Source organism: Euprymna scolopes, chromosome 11 (genome assembly GCF_053919585.1).
Source record: "Euprymna scolopes isolate OS-2025 chromosome 11, ASM5391958v1, whole genome shotgun sequence".
NCBI lineage: Eukaryota > Metazoa > Mollusca > Cephalopoda > Sepiida > Sepiolidae > Euprymna > Euprymna scolopes.
In genome coordinates this window covers 67,111,183-67,126,072 of record NC_136492.1, presented here as the reverse complement: position 1 = coordinate 67,126,072, position 14,890 = coordinate 67,111,183, and the positions used below count along the sequence as shown (strand labels likewise).

Here is a 14,890-nt window from a genome sequence, read left to right as displayed (position 1 = left end):
ACTACGATATATATATATATATATATATATATATATATATATATATATATATATATATATATGCATATATATATATATAAATTTAGTAGAAATGGCAATTAATAAAAACTGAAGAAAGTGCTCAATACTGTTGTAGAGCAAATATGCGTTTTATTTTTCATTACCGTATCTTTCTATGTGAGTTACAGTATTGTTTCAGCTACCCGGCCGTTTTTTTTGGCCGTCTGTAGCTTCCTCAGACTTTTACAGAAATTTTCGTTATGATGGGATGAAAGAGTGAATGATGTCAGGGGAGGGGTGTGAGAAGAGCGGAAAAAAGAGGAAGGGATCAAGGGGGAAACGTGGGAGGAGGGTGCTTGGTATGTCGGTAATGTTTTAGTTTGGGAGTTTAAGGACATTAGGTGGTTGTGGGGGAGGGTCTGGGAAGTTCATTTCTGGTGTGGCTGATGGCATAGGGATAGTTGGAGGGGGAGGGGATATATGGGGGTAGGAGGAGGGGGTTGCTTTAAAATTCGAATCTTAATGTTTAAGTTTTTGGCGTCTCGTTGGTGAGATGATTTCCTGATAAGTATGTTTTTACCTGTTGGGTGTTCGCTTAGGTTCGGAGGCGGGGCGGATATGATTCGGTTTATTTAGTTTTTATTTGTTGTTAATTGCTTGGAGAGGATTAGCTAGCGGCTGCGCACGCGAGCACACACATGCGCACGTACACACATATATACTTAAAGAAACGTCCACATGTACACATACATCTACGCCCTGGCGTGCAGATATATGCACATATGCGCGCATGCATGCATAGACACCCGCGCCGCTCCCGCTCACGTCAAATTTTCCTTAAGGTGCTAAATTGAGTATGTGTGCATAAGCATGGATGCGCTCATACACAGATACATACACGCATCGACACCCATACGCCGAAAGAGGCGTATACACGAGCCTACATGCGCATACTGATTCAGACATACTTGCACCACCACGCATACATGTAAGCACATGCGCACATACAGATACAAATACTCGTGAATACATACATCGACATATATACAGCTGCACGCTCTCACACACGTATGGCGACAGCAGGCAGCGGGCACATTAAATGGCTTGAACGATTTCACCAGAAATGCTTGAGACGTGACTTAAACATCAAATGGCAACCACAAGTACCCGATACTAAAGTACTTGTGAGAGCATGTTGCTCTAGTGTTGACACCCTTGTAATCAGATCTCACATGCGTTGGGTGGGCCACCTGGTTCGAATGAAAGATTGTAGGCTACTAAAACATATTTTTAAGGGGATCTGGAAAATGGCAAGCACCCTCAACACAAGCCTAGGAAGAGGTTCAGGGAGTCTACAAAAAATGATTTGAAAGTCTTACAAATCGACATCGACACATGGGAAGAACTTACTCTGAAAAGGTCGTACGTGAAAGTCGTGATGCTCTAGAGAAAGAAAAGCATGGCCACAGCAATCTGAAGCGAGAGCTTCGCAAAGGTTTAATTGATGGTCTTAAGCATGACACGCAGAGCTGAAAATGTGACACTTGTGAACGAGTGCTTTTGTCAAAAGCTGGCTACATCAACCACCTTAAGTCGCACAAAAACTCCTGTTCATGTCAACTTTGCACCTATTAGTCCGAACCAAACGATCCATTTAATATGTAGCAAAGTTTGCACGTCTACTGCTGGTTTGCGAAGACATGTGATTGTTCATAGGAATACCCTTCTGTGGAGAAAGTGGCTACTAAGAATCAAGATGGCGCCCGCATGCGTTTATGTGGAAAAAAGTCTCGTGGAATCTCGGGGAATCTCGTAGAATCTCGTACCCTGATTCCATAAATAACGAGAGGAGGAAAGCGGGAAGTGAGACGAGTTTGAGTCAGGAAAACGAACGGACGTGTGTAAAAGAAGAGGTAGAAGAAAAGAGTGTGGTGAACGAAACAAACAAGGACTCATTTGAAAGTAGAGTTGTAACGAACACAAACGATCCAAAGCTGGCTACATCAACCACCTTAAGTCGCACAAAAACTCCTGTTCATGTCAACTTTGCACCTATTAGTCCGAACCAAACGATCCAATCTAATATGTAGCAAAGTTTGCACGTCTACTGCTGGTTTGCGAAGACATGTGATTGTTCATAGGAATACCCTTCAACCTCCAGAGGAAGTCAACAGTGGAAATTTCTCAATTTGTGTGTCACATCTGCTTTAAGATGTGCAAATCCGCGGCGAGAGTGCAGAGTCATCTGAGATGGCATGGACGACAAGATTGGGAGAACTCAATGTGACGGCGATCATCTGGAAAGATGCAGCAATCATCATGTGTGTGTGTGTGTGTGCGTGTGTGTGTGTGTGTGTGGAACTTTATGTATGGAACTGTGAATAAGCATAAAAACGATCAGTAGACATAACACATAAACATTAAATGCTTATAGTTTAGTCGGAGTAAACGACTTTAATTAGAAACGAGGCTATTGAAGAAAATTGAATGCATTGATACAACAATTCCGGGGTCATAATGGCAATACTGGCTACTCTTGCATACTTAACAATTTCTTTAATTAAACCAGCAATTTCTCCCCAGTGTTAATCATTCGATTTCTGAAAACATTATTCTCTTAATATTTTATCTCACATAGTAAATGGGAAATCATTCATTCGGCAAAACTGCTGCTGATGATAATAACGATAATTACGTCATCAAGTGATATATTTAAGAAGAGTAAAAAGTCGATGCTGGGTTTACTTTCGGCAACCGCGTAACTTTTGTTTCTGATAACGATTGAAGAGTTGTTTTCTGATTCAGAATATATTATCTCTTACACTAAACGTTAGCAAGTGTTAACTCTTTATATGAAGTGGTTTCATGTCTTTTCTGGAGTGATTCCCATAAAATGTAGTTGATCATCCAGGGAAACAATTCTCACTATATCTTATTTAAGGCTAAACTACCACACAAAGCAAACACAGCAGCCTTCGCCATTTTAGTAGGCGATGTTTACCGATCAAAAGCTAAACTATATTTGCTTCCAACTCTCGTAAGACTCATCCGTTTTAAGTAAAGGATTTGATTAATCCGATATACAAATAATCGAATCCACTCGCCAATTCTCTGGTCATAAACCACTGAAATATGTCATCATCATTAATCAGAAAACAAGCGTTAAACTACGGAATCGGGATTTAATAGAATTTGATCTGCATGTTTGATTTTGCCGGTTTTAATTTAATGTTTGACTTTTGGAAAATGTTATATTTTTACAACTGCCAATTAAAACTTTAAATTATTTTAAAAGTTTATTGTTTAGAAAGTTAGTTTAATAAAGCTATTAATGCAGCATCATATAAGTATAGTAATATCGAATAAACCCCATTATTTAACGTCCAATACTAAACCTTCTTTATAAAATTAGCAGAATCTGTGCACGGGTGTTTAATTGGAAAATTAAAGAACTCGTGAAAACCATCCGCAAACGTCTGATCCCTATTTACATATTATACCTAATTTTGTTTAATTAGCCATGACTATTTAATCTGGTGTTCTGTATTAAAATCATGGATCATAATGAGCATTTAAATGTACTTCATTAAAGGCAAGGACTTTATTGAATGAGGTTACAAAATTGTATCAATATATAGGGTGTCCCAAAAGAAGCTGAACTGATCAAATATAAGATTGAACAATAGAAGCATCAAACTAGCGAAAAAAAGAATTCAGAGCATCTAGGTTAATCCTACTAAAGTCATCATGAGTTGTTACACCATCAAGGAGTTGATATTTATCGTAGAGTGGTACTTTCAGTTGAATTTAAATTTCAAATCCGTCAACTTCTTTCGGGGCACACTGTATAAGCACGGATCGGAGGATAATATTTCACACGAGTCAAAAGAAAATGCTATATCAAGATGTGGATATATATATATATATATATATTCAATAGCAAGAGTAAAATATAAAATAATTAGTGTGCAAATAACATATTTGTCCTACTAAAAAAGTCTTTAATCTGAACGTGGACAGCAGTGGAACTTGATTAGTGCGTAAGTTTGAAGGTTTTTTTTTACACAGTTGTCACCACTTATCAAGGCCCGGAAGCCACTCAGGGATAAGGGTTATTGCAAGTACGTTCATTACGTTAATGTGGAGATTTGATGAAGTGTTTACTTAAGGGGGCGGTTCATTAGGAATTTGTTAACGTTGGACTTGAACACATCCAAGTTGTAGTCCTGTGGGAAGCAGGCAGACGGAACAGAGTTCTACAGGCCTGCAGTTCTAAGAAAAAGGTTTTGTTCATGGAATCTACGTTTTGATTTAGGCACAGATAAAGAGTGGGGGAAATTTTTCTCAATGGATTCGGCTAGACGGGTGTTTTTCGTGAGAGATTGGCTAGGGGGGACCAGAGATTGGAGTTCAGACGAGCACCTGCCATGGAAATAACGATAAAACAAGGATAGGCTCGCAACGTCTCTTCTGTGGGAGAGAGGTTGCAGGGTAGAGAAAAGGGCATCCCTCACTAAGCCACGAAGTCTATTTTGTACTCTGTCGAGGCAGGATAGGCTGTTTTTAGCAGCTCCTGCCCAGATATGGCAGCAGTATTCCATCCTTGGACGTACTTGGCTTCTATATAGATAGAGAATTGCATCAGTAGTGAGACATCTTCTGGAGCGGTAGAAGGATCCCACCATCTTTTCAGCGATCTTGGCAACAGACTTGATGTACATGTTCCATTTCAGATCAGGAGTAAAGGTCAAACCCAGAAGCTTGTCAAAACACGGAACCTCTCTCAGAGGAGAGCCATCCATCCCAATTGATGCCAGATGGGGATCAGAGCGTTGGTGATATAAGGATAGGAGTTTGGTTTTAGATGCATTAAAGGTAACCAGCCACATCCTCCCCACTGAACCACGCGCTCGAGATCAGTGGAGAGAGAATCAGAGAAAACTTTGTCATTTACAGCCTTTGATGTGTTGCCGTAGATGGTCGTGTCATCAGCATAGATGTCAACGAATGATTTAAGTATGTGTTTAGGGAGGTCATTGATATAGATCAGGAAGAGAGTTGGGCCCAGAATTGACCCCTGAGGGACTCCAGCATTAATACTGCAGGCCTCTGATTTTTGTCCATCGACTACTACTCTTATGAGCCTATCGGAGAGAAATGATTTAATGATTGAGAAAACATTTCCAGTTATACCGTAGCTGGAAATCTTGTGAAGTAGAGACTTATGCCATACCTTGTCGAAGGCTTTTGATATGTCAAAAGCAATTGCCCTAGAAAGGAAGCCTTTGTCAAGAGATTCACTAATACTGTGAGATATAACCGTCAGCACATCTGCGGTAGATCTTGCAGAGCGGAAACCATATTATGTCACTAAGACGGTTTTTTCTGCTGAGGTGGTTGAATATTTCTCTATTTAATATGGATTCCAGTAACTTACTCATGACACACAGGAGACTTATTGGTCTGTACTGAGAGGGAGATGACTTATCACCTGAATTCTTAATTACAGGGCAAACTGATGAGGTCTTCCAGGGAGTCGGAAAGCACTTCTCCTTAAGGCAGCGCTTAAACAGTTTCGTAAGTATGGGAGCAAGTTCTGGTTGAAGCTTTTTTAACACTATAATTTGGATGCCGTCAGGGCCAATTGCTTTACTGGAATCAAGGTTCTTGATTAGCTTGGCGATCTCATGCACGGATATTTGTATGTTACCTAGCGTGTTCTGTGTTATAGGTTTCCCCGTCTTTTTGTCTATCGTATTTACAAACAGAATTTTTTTTTCAATTTCATGAAAGTGAACGAAACTGAGGCATACCGTCAGTTCACACGCATCATAAATCTGCCTAAATGTATTGCTAAACAGATTGTCATATGCGGTTTTTAGGTTGAGAATTATAGCGGACAAATAATGGGAAGAATTATTTTACTTTATTACATAGATACGTATAAACGTAGTTTACATTCATTCATTTAACTATAAAAGGGTATCAATTATTTGATATTTCAATATAATTCATAACTTAAGCGATATATAAATAATGTAACATCAAAATATACAATGCAACGTTGTCGGTATATATTTATGATAAATGGGTTTAAGGGACTTCTTCAGTCTTTAACAGACTATGGATACCCACTAAGGGGTGCCTTCGCGTGACATTTTTGTAGCAGGAGTTGTGCAATCTTGAACCCCATATCTCCTGAGTCGACATTTTTAAATACCAGTTGCAAGCGAAGTGCGTGTACAAGACAACTGGAAACAAATGCCTAGATAAGCGGGGAGCACATACAGCGCCTAGAATTCCCAAATGGTCACCCATCTTGTACTAACCAGGCTCAACATTGCTTAACTTCGGCGATCTGACGAGAACTGGTGTGTCAACGCGATTATGCCGTATGATAAATGGGTTATATGAAAACAAAATAACCCGTAGATTTGAAATCAGTACCTTCGATCAGATGTGCTTATCGTTGCAAAACTTCTTAAGTATTTTAAAACTCTTCGACATTAAAAGTAGGTAAAAAAAAAAACGTTAATACAAATATTCGCACATTTTAAACGTTCATTTTCCGAGCCAACCGAACAAATAATTCTGAACCTGTTCACGATTAGTAATAAAATAAATAACAAAAATATGCTCGGATTCTTTTGATCAAGTATCCATATTTGTTATCCTGTTTTAAATTGAGAACTTATTGTTTTCTTTGCTAATTAATTCTAAACACTGATTTAAAAGAACGAATTACGATCTATGTATATTTATCTATATGAACCCAAACAGAGTTTAAGTGCGTTACAATCGCAAAACATTTTCATTCTATCAGTGGCGATGTGAATAACACATTAGCCTTTAATTCCAAAATTTTATTAAATCTTTCAGGCTACGAATTCCAATCTTATGTCTTCTACAACGTCATTCCACCTATTTCCTAGCTGATAATGGTCATCATAAATATTTTAATGATATATTTTTAAATCATTTACTAGCGAAACCGAATATGAAGTCTTGCAGAAGCTCTTCCTGCTGAACAGTGTGCAACTGAGACCACTGAATGGTTCAAAACTGCAATCGAAGCGCATGTTCCCATGCGGAAATTATATAGCAAGCCCCACTCTCCTCAATGGTTTACTTCGACTTGCGCAACTGCCATTGCTCAAAGGCAGCATGCATTCCGCAGGTTTAACCGACATAAGTCCAGTTCAAATAGACAGAAGTACATAGAAGCTAGAAGTAACGTTAAGAAAGAAATAGCGACAGCTAAGAGGGAATTTACGGAAACCACTAAAAAACGCATCGAAGCACAAAAACTAGGAACTCGTGACTTCTGGAAAATCTACAACAGTGTAGTAAATAATGGGCAATCAACAATTCCCCCACTAGCCAACAATCACGAGGTTGTTTGCTCAGCAACCGACAAGGTTAACATGCTTGCCAGTCGGTTTGCCTCAAACTCCACTCTGGACCCTCTAAACCCCCCCTACCTCAATTTTCTATGCGGACAGACGCCACGCTAGACGATCTGAAAATCACCCCTGCTCAGGTGCATGCTATCATAAAAAACCTTGACACTTCAAAAGCATGTGGACCCGACCTCATCCCAGCTGTGCTATTAAAAAAGTGCTCAGCCGAAGTAGCTCCAGTTCTCTCCAAACTCTACAACAAATGCCTTAATGAATCTTGCTTTCCGGGCTGTTGGAAAACTGCTTCTGTGGTACCAGTATTCAAGAATTCTGGCGAAAAGAACTGACCCATTAAATTATCGCCCTATTAGCCTCCTCCCACTTTTCGCCAAAATATTTGAGACCTTAATTAACCATGCTCTAGTCCAGCACCTTACAGATGCTAAACTTCTGACCGACCAACAATATGGATTTAGACAAGCCCGTTCCACGGCAGACATCCTCACTGTAATCTCTGAACGCATATACCATTCACTGGACAAAGCGGGAGAGGGCAGAGCGGTAGCTCTAAATATATCTAAGGCTTTTGACAGGGTATGGCATGAGGGTCTCCTCAGGAAGATTAGATCATACGGTATTACTGGTAGAATACTTAACATAATTAAATCCTTCTTATATAAGAGAAAAATCCAGGTTGTCCTCGACGGTCGTACATCTAAACAATATGATATAAATGCGAGAGTGCCCCAGGGATCTATCCTTGGACCTCTGCTGTTCCTGATATTCATAAATGACCTCCCCGACAAAATTCCCTCTGAGATGGGTATATATGCTGATGACACCACACTCTATAGCAGGCACGACAGGAAAACAAATGAACATATATCTAAAGTAATGGCAGAAACACTAGAGGATGACCTCCAATCAGTAGTGGAATGGGGACAAAAATGGATGGTCACGTTCAATGCCGCCAAGACTAAACTGGTGTCATTCAATAATTACAAGAAACCTTCTCTACCACCTATAGCAATGGCCAACGACTCTTTATCTGAGAGTACGTCTTTCAAGCTCCTTGGTTTAACGTTTACAGGAAACATGAGTTGGAACAATTACATCGAGGGCATTGCCAGGGCCGCTGCGAGGAAGGTGGGCTCTCTCTCTACCGTGCTAGAAAACTTCTAACACCCGAAAGTATCCTGTACTGTACTTATCCTGTATAAGGCCACTATTCGCCCATGTATGGAGTATTGCTGTCATATTTGGGCTGGTGCATCAGCTACTAGTCTCTCGCTCCTTGACAAGGTTCAAAAGAGAATCGTAAATCTGATAAGCCCTAAACTGGCATCCAAGCTTCAGCCTCTGTCCCATCGTCGAAACGTTGCATCCCTCTGCCTGTTCTACAAGTATTTTAATGGTGAATGCTCTGATGAACTGCAAGCACTTGTGCCCTCACAACGTGAAGACCCTCGACACACCCGACAAGCTGCAAAATCCCACCCCCACACTGTAGAGATCCCTAGATGTAAAAGATCTTTCTACTCCAGTAGTTTCTTCCCCAGAACTGCTAGACTTTGGAATTCCATTCCAGGTCACTGCTTCCCCAACTGTACTGACATGCATAAGTTCAAGTGCAACGTGAACCAACATCTTGCTGCCCAAATCCCTACATAGTACCCCAGTAGATGTTTCCCCTGATAGTAGCCCCCTACACCAAAGTGGCAATGTGCCTTGTTTGGGGTGAAAATGTAATAAAAAAAATAAATAAATAAGTAAAAATTTGAGATCTTACGGATCAAAATGATATCACCATGTAAACGTTGGCGCTGAAAGAAAAAATTAGGCTTCTCAAGACATGTTTCATAAGAAAAAAAAACCAGCAGCCTAAGTATGATTAGCATTGCTGGGCGCTGCACTTTCGTCATATATTGACTATTAGATACGGCGCAAATGTTTTGATACCATACGCCAACAATTGTCTAATGAGAGAGACTTAAAACAAGGAGAAATATTACATGAACAAGTTGGTAGAGATTCGAATGTGAAATGGAAGCTCGTTGCTATGTTTACAGCATGAATATATTTTATAGATGGCTTGAAGGTCGAGTGTAATAGACGGTAATGTTCTTTTAATTCATTCATCTCCTAGCTAAAAATTAAAAGCCGATTCACAAGGAGGTTTCACGACAATATGGTCACCATCATCATCATTGTCATCGTCACCGTCACCATCATCATCATCATCATCATTGTATTAATCCGAAGATTATATTGATGACATTGGTTTCCGCGATCTTTTTTCTAGTTGGAATTCGTTCTAGAAAGACATAGAGGACTTACGGAAAGGGGACCAGGTTAACGTTGCCAACATCCAAAGTGACAGTGATTTTTATAGAACGAATTGGATTCGAACTTGGAACACGCAGGTTGTTAGTGTCCTTAAGCACTTGACAACCGTCACCTCCAACTGAATATGGTAAAATGTATCGACACTAGGATATAAATGTCACGAATATATTAAAAGGTTGGTAAAATGTGCCTTGATATTTTTAACCCAATTTTTCATCGATTTCATAGAAAAATCTGATCTATGCAACATTATTCGATAGAATAAGCTAAAGTTCAAATTAATATCAAAAAAATAATTACGCGTAAGTCTGGAAGACGTTCTAAAAAAATAGTTGCCTAAAGCGGAGAGTAGAAAGTGGATCTTGGGTTTCATTTCGACAGCCTCGAAACTTTCTCTTCCTTAATGTTGTCCTTTAGTCCTCATAATCCAGCTAACACTTATCGTTGGCAAGTTTTTCACCTTGAAGTGGTATTTTTTAGCTCTTTGCATCAAGTTGCTTCATACTTTGCCTTGTGCGATTTACAGAAAAAAACATAAGCAATACATATTGGCATTGATATAAGCGGTTGTTGTGATTAAGTGACCAATCTACAGGGAAAAATTAAAACAGAGAATTGTGCAACAAAATGTGTGTTCACATTTCATGTAAATATCTGCATGTTGGTACAATTGGTTACAAAGGCGCAGAGGGTCCGAGAAAAGAATGCAGTTGAGTATAAAGTCTACAACCACTGGTTCTCTATAATGAAGGGGTGGATTTTGTTGCTAGTCAGGTTCATCTGGGACATTTACACCGAGAGAATAAAATTGCAGTAATTTCGTAAAAGTACATTCTGTGGAAGCAATTGCACCAGTAGAACAAGGAATAAAGTTTGGCAAACAGTACATGGAACTATTAGGTTAGAGCGATTTTGCACTGTATCAAAGTTTGAGAGACAAGTGGTTTTGCACCAGCTTAGATGAGGCAACAATGTTGCATGCGTCGGCAAATGGTAACTTCATAGAGATATATGATATTGGCAGGTGTGAGAATCATTAGATCAAGATTAAATAGAATCTGATCTGTATCATGTTCATATGTTATTTATGGCATGAATATGTTTAAGATTTTTGTGGAAGTCAAAAGTGAAGATATTTTAAGAGAAGTAGGAAACGCGTAAAATGAAAAAAAATCGCCTTAGTTGATCCCACAAAAATCGGGAAAGGTGAACGAAAATTGGAAGAATAAAGAGGGAAAGCACTATCCCGAGCTCCACTGAAAAAGCTGAATAAAGTACTTGAAACGTAAGAGTGTTTCATGCCACTCAAATTCCAAATAAAGCCAACAGACTTTATAAGCGAGAATTCTATAGTAAACGGCTGATGCGATAACCCGCAGTAATTTTAAGGGAGTGTTGCAAGCGACGAAGAATGCAGGTACTATTGGGAGACTTGATGTCACTCAGGCTCTGTGAAATTCTATTTGTCGTTGCTAGTATGCATTCAATGATCATGACTTGTGTAAATGCATCCACTGAATATGTAAGATAATCGCGTTAGAATTTTGACCGTGAAGTAAGCATGACGTTACAGACCCAAATATATATAGAGAAAGATTTTATAATGGAGATAAAAAGTATATATATATATATATATATATATATATATATATATATATATATATATAACTACTTAATTTACTCACATAAAGTTAATATACGAAAGTATAAATTTATGCGTAAACTTTAAGTATTTACTTCACAAGTGCTCAATACGTAGGTAGAGCTAGTTAGTAAGTTATAAAATATATATGGCTATTAAGCTACACTGAATATTCCGCGTTTCATCCACTGTAGGAATCTTCAGGCTTATGCGTGAATTTTGTGGTTGTTTGTCGTTTTTATATATGCAGCTTCTATTGAGATTTTAGTTAGCCAATCAGCTTTCTAGTATCCACCGCGCCTTTTCTATCAGCCAATGAGCATGCACTTATCGGACAAAGGCCTATTTGACCTCTGGTTGACCCTATCCATATTAAATAATAATTTCTAAATTATAACGCTAATATTTCAGTCCACAGGTCAAATTCTGCAAAAGTAGCAATTTGTGCTTATTTGTCTACGCTGTAATGGGTTTATGTTTATGTACACATGCGCAACCGGAAGTCGTAAACCGGATGTGTGGTTACAACACTCATTACAACGTCATTTGAGTTTTATAATTATGTAGATTGTTTATGAATTTTAATTGCTAACTTATTATTTTTAAATACATAGATCAAATTGGCTCATACTCATAGTTGTGAACGACCTTAAATATAAAGAACAAATAACCGCCTACTATTTTAGAAACATCACCAACGATTAAAAAACAATCACCAAAATATCACCAAAAATAGCAAAAATTGCCAAAAACTAACCAAAAAAATACATCACTCAAATATTATATCTTTGCACTTATTCAGTTATATTAATATGGGGAAAATTACATTTAGCCGCTCCATGCACTATAAATAAAATAAACAGAATTTTTATTTGTGTATTAAATATCAAATTATAAAAGTAAAAGACTAAATTTGTTAAATAAACACATATTTATAACTAAGTATAAGCGCACAAAAATGTTTACTATGAAATAAAATATGTATTTAATAAATAAATTTCGTAAAATTGATTACTTTACATTTTTTTTATTCGCGTCTGCTTTGTATTGGTCGGTGTTCACATTTTAATAATACTATAATCAACGTCAGTGTGTATATGTTTAAGGAGAACTAAATAAAACACGCACAAGAGAGATAGGAATACATAAGAAGCCTACGCGCACGTACTACTCAGGCATCGCATCAGGCAACAGGCGAAAGAAATGAAGAGTATCTATCTATCTATCGATCTCTCTCTGTCTTTCTCTCTCTCTCTCTCTCTATATATATATATATATATATATATGTATATATATATATATATATATATATATATATATATATATATATATATATATATATTTGTGTGTGTATACGGGGTGCTTTATATATTTCCAGACTTTTTTCGGTACTCCTGCAGTATTTTACCCACCGATTTCACGATCTTAGCCGAGCGTTGATCGACATCCGTCGGAAAACGCCGGAACATGGCGAGCGGTACGATACTCTATCAGCCAATCAGGGCGCTTCAAACGAACGCGCAGCAGACGAATAATTTTCATTGAAATTACACACATAGCGTTTCATTTCAGTTATTTTATTGTTCAAAGTAAAAATACACAGCCTTTCATTTCAGCTATTTAATTTAGCGATATCAAATCGCGGAAGGCTACCTGGTTGGAAAGGAGCTTCTTTCCACATCCTCTGAAAACCCTTTGCTCCCTACTTTGCCTCTACAGTCAGTAGAAAATCTTCCAGTCGGAACTAAAGACAAACAGTAATTGTTGTCCCCCCTACAAACATTACTGAAAAAAAAAAAACAAAAAAAAAAACATTGTTGTTACTGTTTAAAAACAAACAAAAAAATACATTGAAGTGTTTATTACTGTTGCTTACCCCCCCCCCAAAAAAAAAAGCTATCGGAAAACAAAATGAACCAAAAAAAAAAAAATATTCAACAAAATAAATTTATTTTACTTTAAAAACACTTACGGTAAGTGTTTGTGATTTATTTTATCCAAAATTTTTGTATTAATTTTATCCATTTTGTTGTGTGTGTAATATCTTTTCCTTGTAATGTTGTTGCTATTCACATACTTTTAGCGTTCTTGCACCGTAGCTCCGAATTCTCGGCTTTCGTCGGCGTTAACGCCGAAAGCGTTCGTCAACGCTCGGCTAAGATCGTGAAATCGGTGGGTAAAATACTGCAGGAGTACCCTTTTTTCATATTGGTTCTTTTATTGATAGTAAACACATGAAATAATAGTTCTCTTTGGACATAATCTCTTCCATTTGAATTACTATCTAGAGACTGCCAATAAAGAAAATATGATATATAATTTTTTTTTCATGTTGATAATTGTAATTTTTTTTTTACTCAGAATTGTTTAATAATTAATCCTTATAACGAAAGCAGAAACTCGCGTCAGAATCGATTATTTACCGTTTGTAAACTGGTGAATTACCTGCAGATGAATGATACTTCATACTACCACTTTTTTTTTTTGCTCAACACACACCTCCAAACACCCGGGCAACGCCGGACACCCACGCTAGTATATATAGAAAGATGTTTCTGTTTACTATTACCTTTTAACGCAAATATTACGCAAGTATAAATCATGTAGAATATCTGCATGAATATAATTACAAGTAATAGTTAACTAAAGATGATCATCCCATAAAAAAACGAAAAAACTAACAGGGAATTAATTAAAATGAATGCTTAAAAGAATATGCAAATTAACTAGATATTTTGCAGAGGAATGCAATTCCACGACTCATATTATACCAAAGTTGTATTGGCTTTTTAAATAAATAGAAAAAAGTCTGTTAAAACTGAATATCAGTACACAAATACCCAAATTTATAGAAGTACTAGCAGATCTGCGCAAGTTTGCTCGGGCCCAATGTGCTGTTCATAAGGTTATGTGCGTATGTATATATTAAAAAGTGTGAATATGTAAAGTAATGCCTTTCTTTATAATAGTCTTCTTTAACTACCATAGAGAAAAGACAGACAGACATTTTTACTTTTATATCTATCTATATATCTATCTATCTATCTAACTATCTGCATCTATATATCTATAAAAGTGAACGTGTGTCTGTGTGTGTGTCTGTCTGTCTGTCTGTGTACATTTTCTTACGCAATAACTGTTAATTTTTAGTCTACAGACTCAAGATTTGATATACTGGGTATTGAGATTTGGGAATATCTAGGTGATCGGTTGTCGGCCAGAATTTTGGCGATTAAGGGGTCAAAATTCAACGATTTGACCTTTGAGAACTCTACCAAACTCCTCCGACAATTTTTGGTATAAACACTTGAAATTTTAGATATACATTTCTTAGACATGGATCTAACTTAATAACTTGATTTGAGCCCAAAACAAAAATTTTAAGGGATCATAATAGGGATCACATTTTATAAAATTACCGTTTTTTTTTTTTTTTGCTCAGCATCCACCTCCAAACACCCGGGCAACGACGGGCGCCCATGCTAGTATATCTATAAAAGTG

The 14,890-nt window shown here is 37.5% G+C and overlaps 1 long non-coding RNA gene and 1 pseudogene across 1 annotated transcript in view; both read right to left on the bottom strand.

Annotated features, from left to right (window-relative positions):
* The window catches only part of LOC145288237 (uncharacterized), a 330,880-nt gene that overhangs the window by 125,746 nt on the left and 190,244 nt on the right, over positions 1 to 14,890 (bottom strand). The gene's annotated exons all lie outside the window — the stretch shown is intronic.
* LOC145288289 (5S ribosomal RNA) lies at positions 6,282 to 6,398 on the bottom strand (annotated as a pseudogene).